The sequence below is a fragment of the Vipera berus genome, assembly GCF_964194415.1.
Source record: "Vipera berus genome assembly, chromosome: 1".
Taxonomy (NCBI): Eukaryota; Metazoa; Chordata; class Lepidosauria; order Squamata; family Viperidae; genus Vipera; species Vipera berus.
The window spans coordinates 265024313-265039441 of NC_138202.1; positions in this window are offsets into that span (position 1 = coordinate 265024313).

A 15129-nucleotide genomic window follows, 5' to 3' on the forward strand; every position below is an offset into this window, starting at 1 on the left:
TACACTTTTTCTCATCAACATTATTCTGACACAAGAGCTGAAATTTTAACCAGAAAAGGTCAGCCAAATCATAAACCTTGGGAATTGAGAGAAATGAAAATCTCTTGTTAGAACTCAAGAGTTATGACAACTTCACTCTAACACTGTTGTCCTGTGCAGTAAAGGCAAAGGAAAGATAGGAGATGCCTGCAGGGAAATCTTCACATGATTCATTACCAATTATCATCATCCGTCATTAGCAATATGGTCATTAATGGTGCCTTACTGCCAGAATTTCCAAATTTCCATACATTGCCAAAGTCAGATAGGGCAATAATTGTCAACCCATATGAGCCTCCTCCTGTCCATTTCTCTTTCCTTGAGGCTTGCTCATAACAATCCCATTAATTAACGAAAATTGACAGATTACTACCAAGGAGTTAGCCCCAATTATTTTGGCAGCAAAAATAACTAATTCAGAAGTTCTCTCATTTTTGGAAGACCTAACAAGAATAGCTCCACTTGAACCTCTTTGCCCACATCTTTCAAAAATCCTGGAGCACCAAGGAAGTGCCTGAGGATTGGAAAAGGGCTGATGTGGTTCCCATTTTCAAGAAAGTAAAAAAAATACAGATCCAGGAAACTACAGACCAATCAGTTCAACATCAATACCTGCAAGGATCCTAGAAAAGATAATTAAAAAACAGATCTGCAGACAACTAGAAGCAAACAAAGTTATAACAGTAACCAGCACAGGTTTGTTAAAAACAGATCATGCCAAACCAATCTTATTTCATTCTTTGACAAACCTACAGACTAGCGAAATACTTTGGACATAATAGACTTGGACTTCAGTAAGGCATTTGATAAAGTAGGCCACAACCTACTCCTTGGTAAACTAGAAAAAGGTGGAATAGACAACATCACCACCAGATGGATCTGTAGCTGGCTGGCAAGTCTTACTCAATGAGTAATCCTCAATGGCACTACATCAACATGGAGAGAAGTAAGCAGTGGGATACCACAAGGTTCCGTCTTAGGCCCAGTACTCTTCAATATCTTCATCAATGACTTAGATGAGGGAATTGAAGGGGAACTCATCGAATTTGCAGATGACACCAAACTGGCAGGAGTAGCCAACACCACAGAAGACAAACTCAGGATCCAAAAAGATCTTGACAAACTTGAACAATGGGCCCTATCCAATAAAATGAGTTTCAATGTGGAGAAAAGCGAAGTTTTACATTTAGGCTGGAAAAAAATCAAAGGTACAAGTACAGGTTGGGTGACACCTGGCTTAAAAACAGTAACTGTGAGAAGGACCTTGGACTCCTACTGGATGATCACTTAACCATGAGCTAGCCGAGTGCAACAGCAGCCAAAAAAGGTAATACAACCCTGGTTTGTATAAACAGAAGCATAGAATCAAGATCCCGTGGGGTATTAGTGCCACTTTATAAAACCCTAGTAAGACCACATCTGGAATACTGCAGCCAATTTTGGTCACCATATAACAAAAAGGATGTTGAGAGTTTGGAAAAAATTCAGAGAAGAGCAACTAAGATAATCAAAGGCCTGGAGACTAAAACATACAAAGAACGGCTGCAGGACTTGGGTTTGGCTAGTCTAAAGAAAAGAGGAAATAGGGGAGACATGATGGCAGTATTCCAGTATTTTGGGGGCTGTCACCAAGAAGAGGGGATCACATTATCCACCAAAGCACCTGAGGGCAGAACAAGAAACAATGGTTGGAAATTGATCATAGAGAGAAGCAACCTGATATTAAGGAGAAACTTCCTGACAGTGAGGACAATTAACCAGTAGAACAGCTTGCCTCCAGAAATCATGAGTGCTCTATTACTGGAGATTTTTAAGAAGAGGCTAAACAGCTACTTGTCTGAGATGGTATAGGTTCTCCTGCTTGAGTAGGGGGCTGAACTAGAAGACCTCCAAGGTCCCTTCCAGATTCTATTCTATTCTATTCTATTCTATTCTATTCTATTCTATTCTATTCTATTCTATTCTATTCTATTCTATTCTATTCTATTCTATTCTATTCTATTCTATTCTATTCTATTCTATTCTATTCTATTCTATTCCATTCCATTCCATTCCATTCCAGGGACTTCTTTCTTTTGTGGATCTGGAGAGCATTACCATCTGTGATGGTACCCATCTGTTTTGAAGACATCAGTTATGATAGTGAAGAATAGAAGGCAGAGCTGGTGGGAAACGGACTATCAAAAGGCACTTTAAAGTGTCTTTCCATGTCAAAAACTGGCTCTGGGGTGACTCAGTAATCTTTTAATTGAATGAATAACTTAGGTGTATTTCCTAGGTAGGCTTAAACCATTCATTTCAATTTGTAACCAAAGTTGGGTGTCTTAGGGCATTTCTGGATGGCAGCTTGAGTGTTTGGCTCCCATGCTACTCTCAGATGTTACTTAACCTCAGTCCAGACTATGGTCACCACAAGACTGTCCAGTCTGCAATTTTGACTTGCTGACTGGCTTCCATGTGACCCAATCTTCCAAGTTCCTATTTTTTGTTTTTAGGGATTGTTCCTTACTTACCAATCCCTCTGCTTCCCTACATGTTTGCAAATTTTCTTCTTTCCTCCTTCTTATATCTTCTCCTTTGATACTAACACAGACCCTTTCTTCCCCACTCATCCCATTTTGTAACTCTGATACTATAATAATGTAAGCAATACTGAAAAGGTTGGTCTTTTATTCTTGTGTGCCTCTGCAGGTCCATACAAACTTTGTAGCAAAAGTTCAGCTTTATAGAAACAAAACACTAAGGTTTATGTTGTGTAGTGGGTTTCTTGGAAGCAAGAGGTGAGACGAGAGGGTTCAAACAGGAACATTGCTTTATTGTAGTAACAGGAACAGAAATGAGAACAGAGGCTTCTACACAGCTACTTATATGGTTGGCCACTAGGCAGCGGCCAATAGGTTTGAAGGAACCTATTCCCACCCCAGAGCCAACCAATGATCGTCCTGGAGACTGCATGTCTGGGCAGCCAACGACCGTTACACAGACACCCTAATTAGGCAATCTCAAGACATGTGAAAACAGTTCAAGTAAAAGGCCCAATACATTACAGTTTATATTTTGCAACTCAAAGAAGTTTTTATATTACTACAGGCAGTGGGTAGTACTGCAAGGAGAACAAGCTTCATTTAGCTTGAATAAAGATCAATAGTGTCCACTGGGAGATCCAAGGACTGAACAGAGTTTGTGTTGAGGTAGTCTATTTACTATTCATAGGGCTCACATGGAGTAGTTTGCAGGTATAAATATGCTATCTACTGTATCAGCACTTTTGAGTTACTTCTAGTGTAGTGTAACCAATGCTCTGGATCTGCTTTCAGTCCCAATTTGTTTGCCAATCTCTGTTTTTGTGTTAGGGCTACCACAAATAACAAAGCCTTTTCTTTGTTTTCTATTACTTGTCACTCTGTGATTAAAAAAAATAAGTAAATGTTTTCTCTAACAGTGAAGAAAACTGTCTTCTGTGATACTTCTTTGGAATGCAAAGCAAAACTATTTATGTATTTATTTAAGCAGCAAGGAACATTCTTTAGATATAAGCCAAAAGAGACAATTGCTGGAAGTCTTAGAACCCATTGTGAGCAATTAGCACCGTATTTTATAGATAAAATTTTTTGCACCCATGCCAACTTGGATAAAACGTTTATGAAGTCAAAGATTGATGCAGCCAGAATGACTGTCTAGCAATGTTATTACAGATATTTTTTGTAGCCCAAGGATATAGACAAGCTGCTTGTTCTATTCCAAATCTAATGTAGTAGAAATATTTAATCTCCAAAATCTAAATAACTCATAAACCTTTGCAGTCAGTCTTTGGAATGAATAATGGTAAGCTTCTGGAGGGGGCTTGGGAGAAAAAATTAAGAATCCAGAGTGGAGACACCAGAGATCAAGTGGCAGAATATATATTTTATTTATTTATTTTATTTATATATCATTATTTGTGAACTGCCCATCTCTCTCAATATTAAATATGCCAACATTAAATATTTCTTGGGTTTTTTCTTCTGGGCATGTGTACATGTGTAAATTTGTTTGTATAATCTGTATTAGTCTTTTGGTGCATGTATATAATTCCAGACGATTGCTATTTTTATTTTACTGAACTGATCTCTGAGACCAAGGGAAGTGTGTGTAGTGGGTGGGATAAGATTATAGTAGCTTTGAAATTTCTTTTCCATGAGTCATCTTGTCACAGGTTGCATTGGTTTTATCATGTCCCCTCACAATGCATCAACGTTCATCAAAACATGGCTGCCACACTTTCTGTGGTGCCTCAAATGTTGGGGGTTTGTTATAGGAAGAATAAGAGGTATCTGCATGATTTGGTCAGAAAAGTCAAAATAGCACCCATGACGGTATGATCAAAGTCCTATCATCTTGATTTTCGGACAAGCCAGGTAAAAAGTACTAAGAAGACCTTATGCAAATGGATGCACAGCAGATAGTAGCATTCAGCCACAGTTCTGTGAAAGCTTTCCTCAAGCACTTGGAGGCCCTGTTTACTCTTCCTACTTCTACACATCACATTAAGGCAGCTAAAATTTGGCAGCAGCTTTGCTGGAATCCTTCCCATATTTTTTTTCTCTGTCATCTCATTGAGGACCTGGGGTATACAAATGTAAAAACTATCATTAAAAAGTGTGTGTCTGAGGGAACAACACAGGGCAAAAGCACAATGACAGCAAGGAACAACAAAAAACCCCTTAAGTGCTCATTAATGCTTACCATATGTACAGTACACCAAAGGTTCTTTGTTGCTTCGCAGAACAAACAGCAACTAAAAAGAAGTTGCAGAGCATTTGGCTCATAACCAACTGTTTTCAGACTGCATCAACACAGTTTTCGTCCCATTGCCATCGTAAGCAAATCAGAGATTAAAATAAGCTTTAGTTGTAGAAATTCTGAAGTTGGAGACAGAGGTAGATGATGGCAGAGGGGCAGGGTTCCTACGCCCTCTCCTGGCTCCTGTCTTCCACTCCATTAGATGTTTCTGGACTGCAAGAGTGTTCCCCACAGATGTTGGCAAACTGAAGTAAAGAGATAGCAGGAGACTTGTCTTCATGTGAGAAGAGCAAAGCTGAGAACTTCAGTATCTCATTCTCTACATGTAGTCCTCAATTTACAACAGTTTGTTTAGAGACCATTCAAAGTTATAATGTCATTGAAAAAAGTGACTTGTGACCATTTTTCCCACACTTATGACTGTTGCAGCATCCCCTTGGTCACGTGATCAACATTCAGATGCTTGGCAACTGACTCATATTTATGACAGTTGCAGCTGGGGTCACGGGATCACCTTTTGTGAGCTTCTGACAAGCAAAGTCAAGAGGAAGCCAGACTCACTTAACAACCGTGTTACTAACCTAACAACTACAGTGATTCACTTAACAACAGTGGCAGGAAAGGTCGTACAATGGAGCAAAACTCACTTAACAACTGTCTTGCTTAGCAACAGGAATTTGGCTCAGTTGTGGTCATAAGTTGAGGAATATTTGTATATGGCTGCTCAAAATGGTAAACCTGTACTATGGGACCCATCGAATAACTTACATTCCAATAAATCAGAGTTATTTTCCTTAAAGTCTCATCTAGAAGTCAGCCACATTTCTATAAGTGCAGCCTCTCCAAATGTGCACTGAATAACTGAAAGGATCTTGCGTGGATGGAAAAGGAAAGCCAAGAGAGATGTGAAGGATTGAATGAAACCTAAATGCTCAGTGTTTAATGGCAGATAAGCCATTTTTGCATTGCAGTTAAAGACAAATTGAAGGAAAGATGAAAATGGGAAAGTACTTTTGGAAAGCAAGCTCCTCAATTTCTGTATGGAAAATATAGAATCAATATGAATCCATTGCTCCAACTGGAAAGGGAATCATCTGACACAAAAGGAGAACATCTTGTTTCCCCCCATTTCTCCATAACATCTGGCAACAGCTGGTTGGAGTGTCAGGCCAAGGCCTTAATCACATTTTTTCTGACCCTTGCAAAGGCAGATGCCCATGATTATATTCTGGCATCTTCTTCGTATTTGCTCTGCTGCAAGCTATAATCCTTGCAGGATGGCACTGCAGACGGTCTACATTTTCATCTATAGATGCAGATTATCTATGCTTTAAAGCCATGATACTGCATGCAGGAAAGACTAAAGAAGTTAAGGATCATGACTGGAAATGCCCTTGGAGTAAGTTGCATGAAGAATATCCACTTCCTTAGCCAAATGCTGACAGGATTAAATGGATGAGTTGACACTTTCTATGAGCTGCAGTCCTGAATCTTTGCAGAAGGTGGCTCATGGTGCACTCACGGGCTGTTGCTCTTAACAGATGAATCACCTGATATGCAAGATGACTAAGAAACAGGGCGTATATGGTATGATATTGGATGTCATGATCTATTAGTCCTCAAAAACAATACTTGCTTACATAGGAAGAAGAAACCAGCACTTTCTAACTCCCAGTCTCTCTCAGTGAGGGAGGAAAAAGGGGACTAGCTGAGGCACCTTATCAGCATTTAGCAGATTAAGCAAGTAGGAAAGGAATGCATGGGTTGAGTTTGAGCTCTTACTGTATGTACTTTGCTTAAGGGATCCATTAACCTTTGGAACTCCAGTGAAGGAACAGGATCTTTCACAGATCCCTGGCAAAGAAGTTAAGCTGTTAACTGTGGACAAATGAGGACCCTTTTGTAGTATTATGTGAAGTATTCAAAAGATTTGTCATCTCAAGATGCAGAGTCAGGATTGCAGCTTTCTTCAAAATGATGAAAAATGGCATCTTGTTATCACCCTTGTATATGCCAACTAGACAATCCAGGCTCTATTGGCTCACCATTTCAGAAATATTTCCTTACCTAAACAAATAGAATGACCACCACTGGCCAAAAAAAAAAAAAAAAGTGGGGAGCAACTTCTGATTTCCTGATAGCTTCCCCATTCAGTTTCCTTGTGGGAATCTGGCAAGGAGCATCAGAAATTTTTTTCCTTTCCTTTCCTTTCCTTTCCTTTCCTTTCCTTTCCTTTCCTTTCCTTTCCTTTCCTTTCCTTTCCTTTCCTTTCCTTTCCTTCCCAATACATGGGGTTACAGAGCTGAGAAGGAGCCTGTGGCACAAGGGGAATAGCATGGGTTGGAAAGTATGCCTGCGGGTGCTTGGGAACACACAAGAAGCATCAAGCTAGCCATTGGTGGTGTGTGTTGAGTGGCAATACAGGCCAGGAAGGATGTGTGGGGTTGCTCAAGGGGTGCTGCATGGGTTGTGGAGGAGCGATAGGTGGGGTGCAGGTTGAGGATGGTGTGTGGGGGTGCACAAGAAATGTTGGATGGGTTGGGGAGGTGATGCAGGTTGGGGAAGGCTGAGGAGTGTGTTGGGGTGACATGGGCCAGGAATAGTTCATATGGATACCTTCCTCCTTCTTCCTCCCACCCTTCTTTTCTTCTTCCCTCCCCTTCCCATTCCAACAGGAAGGTAAGTTGCTGCTGCTGGATGGGGGAGAGAGCAAGGGATTGTGAAACTGGCTGGGAAACTACCACGGAACATTGAAAATAAAAACAGTGTGACCAACGCAGCAGCAGCAGCAGCAGCAGCAGCAGCACAACAGCAGCCAATAGCATTGAAGCAGCCACAATTTCCCCAAATTTCCTCGAGAGTCCATGGGTCCTGGATTTTGGACACATTTTGTAAATTAGTCCATAAACATGGTTGAAAAATTGCTGCCCTATTTTGCCCACTTAAAGGTCATGACGAGAGTTTTAGTAGTATGTAGATGAGATGCCATAACACATATATAAATGTTGTAGAGGTTATGCTGTGATAGTGAGGTGCTACGTTTGTCAGTTCTCACCCATGTAGCTGCCTTTGAGTGGAAGCACAAAAAGGAAGTACCTCTTTTCTCATTGTGAAAGTAGCCATGCTACAGAGAGAAAAAATTCCGTTTAATTTCATCAAGAGATGAGCCAGCGCATTTTGCTTATTATTTATTGGCTTGTTAGCTTCAAAGGGAAAAACAGTTCTTTGTGCTTCTAAACAAGGAGCACATATTGGGATTTCATACAATTGTAAGCCTCTAGCCCAGGGGTAGGCAACCTCGGCTCTTTTATGACTCATGGACTTCAACTCCAAGAATTCCTGAGTCAGGAATTCTGGGAGTTGAAGTCCATGAGTCATAAAAGAGCCAAGGTTGCCTACCCCTGCTCTAGCCATAATATTTGAATGCCGGGAAACTCAGCTTGTGCTAAAGTGGAACTGCACCTTTGTCTAACAACCTTTTTGTTTGTTTTTCAGATGGAAGAAGTGTGTTTCTACCCATCTATCACCTATCAGAATGGCTGAAAAACACCAGTATTTTCTTTCAGGAAAAAAAACATCACCCGTCCCAGCATTGTTAATCTTTAGGAAATACTGGTGTGCCTCTGGCCTGTTTTAAGGTCACTTTCTTTGCCAACCTGGATTGGGAAAATATCTCAAGAGGACTCTTTGAGCTCACTTTTAATGCAAGGAGCTGACTGGAAGGAGGAGGACAAAAGCTGTGTGACCTTTGATGGAGCATCTTTTATTCTTCATTTATTGCTCAGGGGAGATTGCAACTTAATTAGCTCAGAAAGGGCAATGCTGTGAGGCTTAATTTAGAACTCCTCTTTATAAAGTGTGCTGAGACTTCACTGGCCGTGGCAATGTCTCTTCGCTTTGGAAAACACAAGCGTTTTCTTCAAAGGTTTTCCCCTTTGTGTGGCTGCAGCCAGGAATTCCCTGTCTTCCACATTCTTGTCATGACATTGGAGCAGCATTTTCTAGGCACCCTAAAAATCACTAGAAAAATTAACCAGATTTTGGCAAGGGAAAGCCTCAGCAAGCAGCTATGCACTCCTTCTAGTGATTTATTATTATAGAGAGCCAAAGCATAATTTTGCCAGAAACCACACCTGTTACCGAGTTCTGATGTCTCATAAGAAGGTTTTCGGTGGAATTATGCCCAGAGACTTTTATTGTAATTTTGCAACTCTCTGAAGGAATCCTGACTTGAAAAGAAAAAAAAACCCACCTTTCAGCTGATTCGTGTTGTACTATTATTTCCAGAAACAACATTTATCTATTGTAGGCCAGCCTTGGATTAAGTTAAAGTTCAACCGATGCCTACGAGCATGAATTTTATGAATAATTTAGTGCAGTGCTTTTTTTGTAAAAGAAAAAGGTGCCGGAACTCACACGTCATATAACCCGCCTTGCCTACCCTACAAGGTTCCATCCAAAAAAGGTGCCGGAACTCCGTTCTGAGCGTTCTATGAGAAAAAAAGCCCTGCTTTAGTGTGAGGGGGGCCAAAATAAGTGGTCTGGTTTGTAAAGTTGAGAATTGGGGACTTTAAAGGAATAAAAATAACACCTTGGTTGATAAATGCCTAAGGTACAACTTGTATCTCTTTAAATTCCTCCCAAAAAACCTTCTTCTAAAAATAGGGATCCCCCCAGTGTTGGAATGAAGCTCTTGATGTGCTCTATTAGATCTGGTTCAGTCTTTCGGATAGGGAAGTATCTGACTCAGGGTTGTGTTTTGATACATTTTGAAAATACAGCAAATGGCTGAGTTTATATTTTGGGCCAAAATAGTCTATCTGGCGTTGCATACTGTGTAAGTGGCCAGGAATTGGTCTTTGGCTTCCCAAAGCGGTATATAAATATAATCACAAGGTAATAAAACAGCTTGGTAGGAGAATATCTTCTCCATCTTTGGCAAATTTCTTCGTCGCATCCTGCTGACTCCATTAGGTCCCTTCTTCAGGGTTACTTGTCCTTCCTCGACCATGTGGTTTCAGATTTGCCCACACAGTCAACATGCAAACAGGGAGTTAAATAAGTTTAAATAAGAAAAGGCAGATAATGCTGGTGCAGAAGGCACAAGGCAAGACGTGTCAAAGTCCAAACAGGGTCAGAGTCCAAAAAAAGCAGGGCAATGATCCAAGACAGAATTAAAGAGCTAGGTACAGTAATGCGTACAGAGATTGCTTCTAATAAAAAATGGAAAGTTTTATACAAAGCCTTCAAGGGTTTGCCTCCAGCACAACCAGTAATGGGATTCAGCTGGTTTGCACCACTTCGGCAGAACCGGTAGCTAATTTTTGGTTGCCCAGGCCCAGAATGGACTTCCGGAAGCGGCATCCACACAGAAAACCGGTTGTTCACATATTTGAATGAGCACAACTGGTATGACTAGAACTTCACCCAGCATATAGGTGGGAGCAAGGGATCCCAAATAGACCATTACTTCCAAAAATATTTCTCTTTTATGAACTCATGCTTCTATGCTTCTGGCTATCCTGTGGCATTGCTGCCCTTATGGACTTGGAGGTCATTCTGAGGAACCCAAACCAATCTGGGGCTTTAGGCCTCCACTCTTAGAGGGACAAGGGCCACTGTTATGTTGGGCCTGATTCAGGGCATTCATTGCTTTCTCAGATCTCCTTGGTCCTCCTTGTTTTCAGCTCTGTTATTTTCCTTTTAACGCAATGACCCATTTCATCTCTCATCTCTTTTGACCTTTGGTCCACCTACCATTGGTGTCAGCAGTTTAAAAAGCCCTGGACTAATGAAAGGGCAGCTACAGATGCAATCAGTTCAGTTCTCCTATGAGTCATCTCAATATCTGTTCGACTAACTTTTAAAGGGTCACATTTAGCTCTCCTTTTTTGTTTTGCTGAACTTCCTAACGTAGTCAAACTGATACGGCTGGGTAAAAAAATCCCTGTTTACTTCCACAGGCTTTGTGGCTAATCTCAGCTACAGCTGCTAAACAAATAGTATTTCCCTTAAGGCATCCCTAACAAGCCCTAGAATTCTGAAATGTCAAAACCTGGCACAAACGAGATACGCCCAGGAACAAAAATAAATTAAGGAAGCCGGCACAGTCTGTCAAGATGAAGAAAACACCCTGAGCATCTGTAAACAGCAGAGAAAGCAAAACTGTAAAAGCTTCAGTGGCATTACTTTTCTATAAAGAAAGGTGGGGGAATTGCAAACGACTTCCTTCCTCCTGAAGAAAAAGAGCAATAGGAAAGATCAGAATACAAACAGTCCTTTTATTTAATAACCATTCCTTTAGCAACCATTCAAAGATGCAAGGGCACTGAAAAAAGTGACCTACGACCAGTTCTTGCACTTATGACCATCACAGCATCTCAACAGTCACATGATCAGAGTCTGGACGCTTGGCAACCAGAACGTATTTACGATGTTTGCAGCTTCCCAGGGCCACGTGATTACTATTTGCCACCTTCCCAGCTGTTGTCCGACAAGCAAAGTCAGTGTGTGTGTTTGTGGGGGGGGGGGAGGTTTAGCAGGATTTGTTTAATTACATGATTCACTTAACAACTGCAGTGATTCACTTGACAACTGTGGCCAAAAAAGGTCACAAAGTTGGGAGAAATCCTGGTTACAAATCGACTACTTGTACTTTCTAATCTGCCTTCTAAAACAGGGGTCCCCAACCCCTGGACCACGGCCCCGGTATCAGGCTACAGCTCATTTGGTACCGGGCTGCACAAGCAGCGGGCAAGCGCGTGCGCAGCTCCACTTGCGTTGAGTGGGAGGCTGAGCATATGCGCCTGCGAAGCTTCATTTGTGTGAGTGGCATGAGTGTGGGCCCGCCGCTTGTGTAAATGAAGCTGCGTGTGTGGTCACCGCTGCTCATGGGGAACCATCCTCTCCCCCCCCCACTACCATGGCTGCCGGTTCATAAAGCTGGAAAGGTTGGAGACCACTGCTCTAAAACACTGAAAGGTGATTTGCTAATACATGATGGGCAAGGCCTGAAACTGAAAGAGGTACCCTATACTTTACACGGGTACATGCTCTGGATGCCTGTGTGTCCATAGAAGCTTATTAGTACCCAAATTAGTAGAAGGGGGGGTTGGTGGGGGAAGGGGAAAGATTAAAAAGATATTAGAATCACCCATTGTCAATCATTTAGAAAAATGCCTGGGGCTGTAATATAGAGGCACAGACACTGACCTATATAGCAGCAGCAGTAGCAGCAACAGCCAGCTTGTTTTATTAGCAGTAAATTTTTATCACCAACTAGTTTTCAGTTTAATCCCTTGTTGCATGACCAGCTGGCACTTGTGCTTCTGTTTAAATCCAGTACATCTGCCAGCACCCTTCTTAAGGATGCCCCTCTTTTGGAAGATGCTTACTAGCATTACCCGTGTAGTTGCATTTTGATTGCATTTCAAAATGCAAGAGCCAAGGTGGCCCAGTGGTTAGAATGCAGCACTGCAGGTTACTTCTGCTGACTGCCAGCAGTTTGGCAGTTCGATTCTCACTGCCTCAAGGTTGACTCAGCCTTCCATCCTTACGAGGTCGATAAAATCAGGACCCAGATTGTTGGGTGCAAAATGGTGACTCTGTAAACTGCTTAGAGAGGACTGTAAGGCACTGTGAAGTGGTATATAAGACTAAATGCTGTTGCTATTTCCTGGACTATTTAAAAAGTTTTTTTTTAAATGACCAACTTGCCATTGTTCTATGTGTAGCCTTTATCAACCCAGGACTTCGACTACCTCCTTCCAAGAATGTGACAAAAAGGATGGGAAAGAAACTTGAGAGGGTTCTCCAAACCCTTTGTGGAAATAATTTAGTAACATTTAACACTGCAGCCGTGGAGGGTGGTGAGATAATGTGGGAAGAAGCCCTAAAGAGGGATCCAGTGGTAAGGTATAGCTGTGGGGGGTGGGGAGAGGGTGGAAGAAATGTCGGCCGCAGTTTGATCGTGCATTGTCAGGGCTGAGTGGGACAGCCCTGAGGAAAATCCCAGAGAAAGTGAACTCAGGCAAATGTGATCTGGCAGCATTAATTACTCTCATTTCTTCCGACTTGGTTCCAAATGAAAGAGGAAGAGAGAAAATTTGACAAAGAGGATGTTTCTCTCATCTTTTATCCCTGCCTCATTTCTAGCCATAGATCATGATGACGGGCAAATGTGGGAGTTGTCCTCCAAGAACATCTGGTTGGGAAAACTGATCTATTCCCTAATTTCTCTTCTTTGCTTATTCTGGTTTGTGGGTGTACAAAATGTTTTTAAATCCAATCAAATACCAATTGCCATATTTCAGATACATTGATCATGGTATGCTTCTGGATCATCTCAGAGGATTGGGAGTCGGTGGCATAGTGCACCTCCCAGTTGCTTTTGGTGAGATGAGTAGTTATATGAATTTGACTAATAATTAAATAGAATTAATTGAATTTGAATTTTATTGAATTAATGAATTAACATATGTCATGATGATGGTAGATTGAAATACAATTAAAATTATAAAGCATAAAAATGAATAAAACAGTCATAATAAAAATATTTGGAGACATATAAATGTACCGCGGAAGAAGTCCACTAGATGCAGGTGGACTTGCCATCTTCAAGAATCCCCATCCTCTGTTACTATTATGTGCTCCCCAGCAGGATTCCTGATCTTGAGTACAGTAGCAATTTGGGAAGCTAGAATAGTACCTACGAATATGTCTATGTGTTCATCTGAATCCAACTGACAATCACTTAAATATGAGATAGCAGTGTGTGGCAGCAGCCAAAAAAGCCAATGCAATCCTAGGCTGTATTAACAGAGGGACAGAATCAAGATCATTAATACTGCTTTACAATGCCACGACAAGACCACACTTGGAATATTGCATCCATATTATAAAAAAAGATGTAGAGATTCTGGAAAGAGTGCAGAAAAGATCCAGAAAGATGGTTAGGGGGCTGGAGGCTAAAACATATGAAGATGGGCTGCAGGAATTGGTTTTGTCTAGTCTAGTGAAAAGAAGGACTGGGGTGATATGACAGCAGTGTTTTAATATTTGAGGGGCTGCCACAAAGGAGAGGAGGTCAACCTATTTTCCAAAGCACCAGAAGGCAAGACAAGAAACAATGGGTGGAAATTAATTAAGGAAAGAAGCAACCTAGAATTATAGAGTAATTTCCTAACAGCAAGAATAATTAATCAGCAGAACGGCTTGCCTTCAGAGGAAGTGGGTGCTCCATCACTGGAGACATTTAAGAAGAGGCTGGACAGCCACTTGTCTGAGATGGTATATGCTTGAGCAGGAGGTTGAACTAGAAGATCTCCAAGGTCCCTGTTATTCTGTTACTTTTGTTATTTATGTTTTGGCAAATAATAGGAAGTGCAAAAGTCTTCCCATAGTATTTACTGTTTTACTCAGCTTAAGCTCCCAATCCAAATGGAGTTCCAAAAGAAACCAAGACTAAAGTTTATCATTTATTATCAGGTTATAGTAAAACTCTGAGGATGAAAAATAAGATGAAGCTTAAAATAGAGCTTTCCTGTTGGGAAAAGATTGTGAACAGGGAGACCACTGAGCCTCATTGTGATGCAGAACTATAGTACTGAAGGGCGAAATGTGATAAATTAAATTAGCATTTACAAGAAATGAATGGCATGCTATTATGAATGCCAAATGCCATTTATTATTTCTTTTTGCAATACACCTTCAATCGCTAAGTGACATAAGGTATTTAATTCGTTATGGCTAACAACTGGGTGAACTACAGTAAGTCTACAGCATTCATAAATACCAATCTTGGACCTAGCAAGAGTTTCAAAAGGGGTCTTCAAACTCACGCTGGCTGAGGAATATTTGGGAGTTGAAGTCCACGAGTCATAAAAGGGCCAAGTTTGAAGACCCCTGGTTTAAGGGTTTTGGCTTCAGCTTCAGTCAAGAGACAGACTCCAACATATTTAAATGAAGCTGTCTTGAGTCACTGGGGCCCCCCAAATATTATTCCAACCTTAACCACACTTTCCTTTTATATTGCCCTTTGAAAATTTAAGAGAAGGTAGTTGTGCTCAGCCACTATGAGATCTGTTGTGATGAGATTGGCAGAGCATAAACTGCAGAATTACCTCAAATCCTCTTCCCCGTCCTAGAAATCAATATTGTTGGTAGAAGCAAATTAAACATCTGGAATCTCAAGTTCATTGCACAGAGCAACACTCTGCATGCAAGAATGCAGAATGTCACTTTACTTATTATTTGGCTGACTCACAGACATATACTACACTACTCTTATTTTGATCACTATTCAGATTG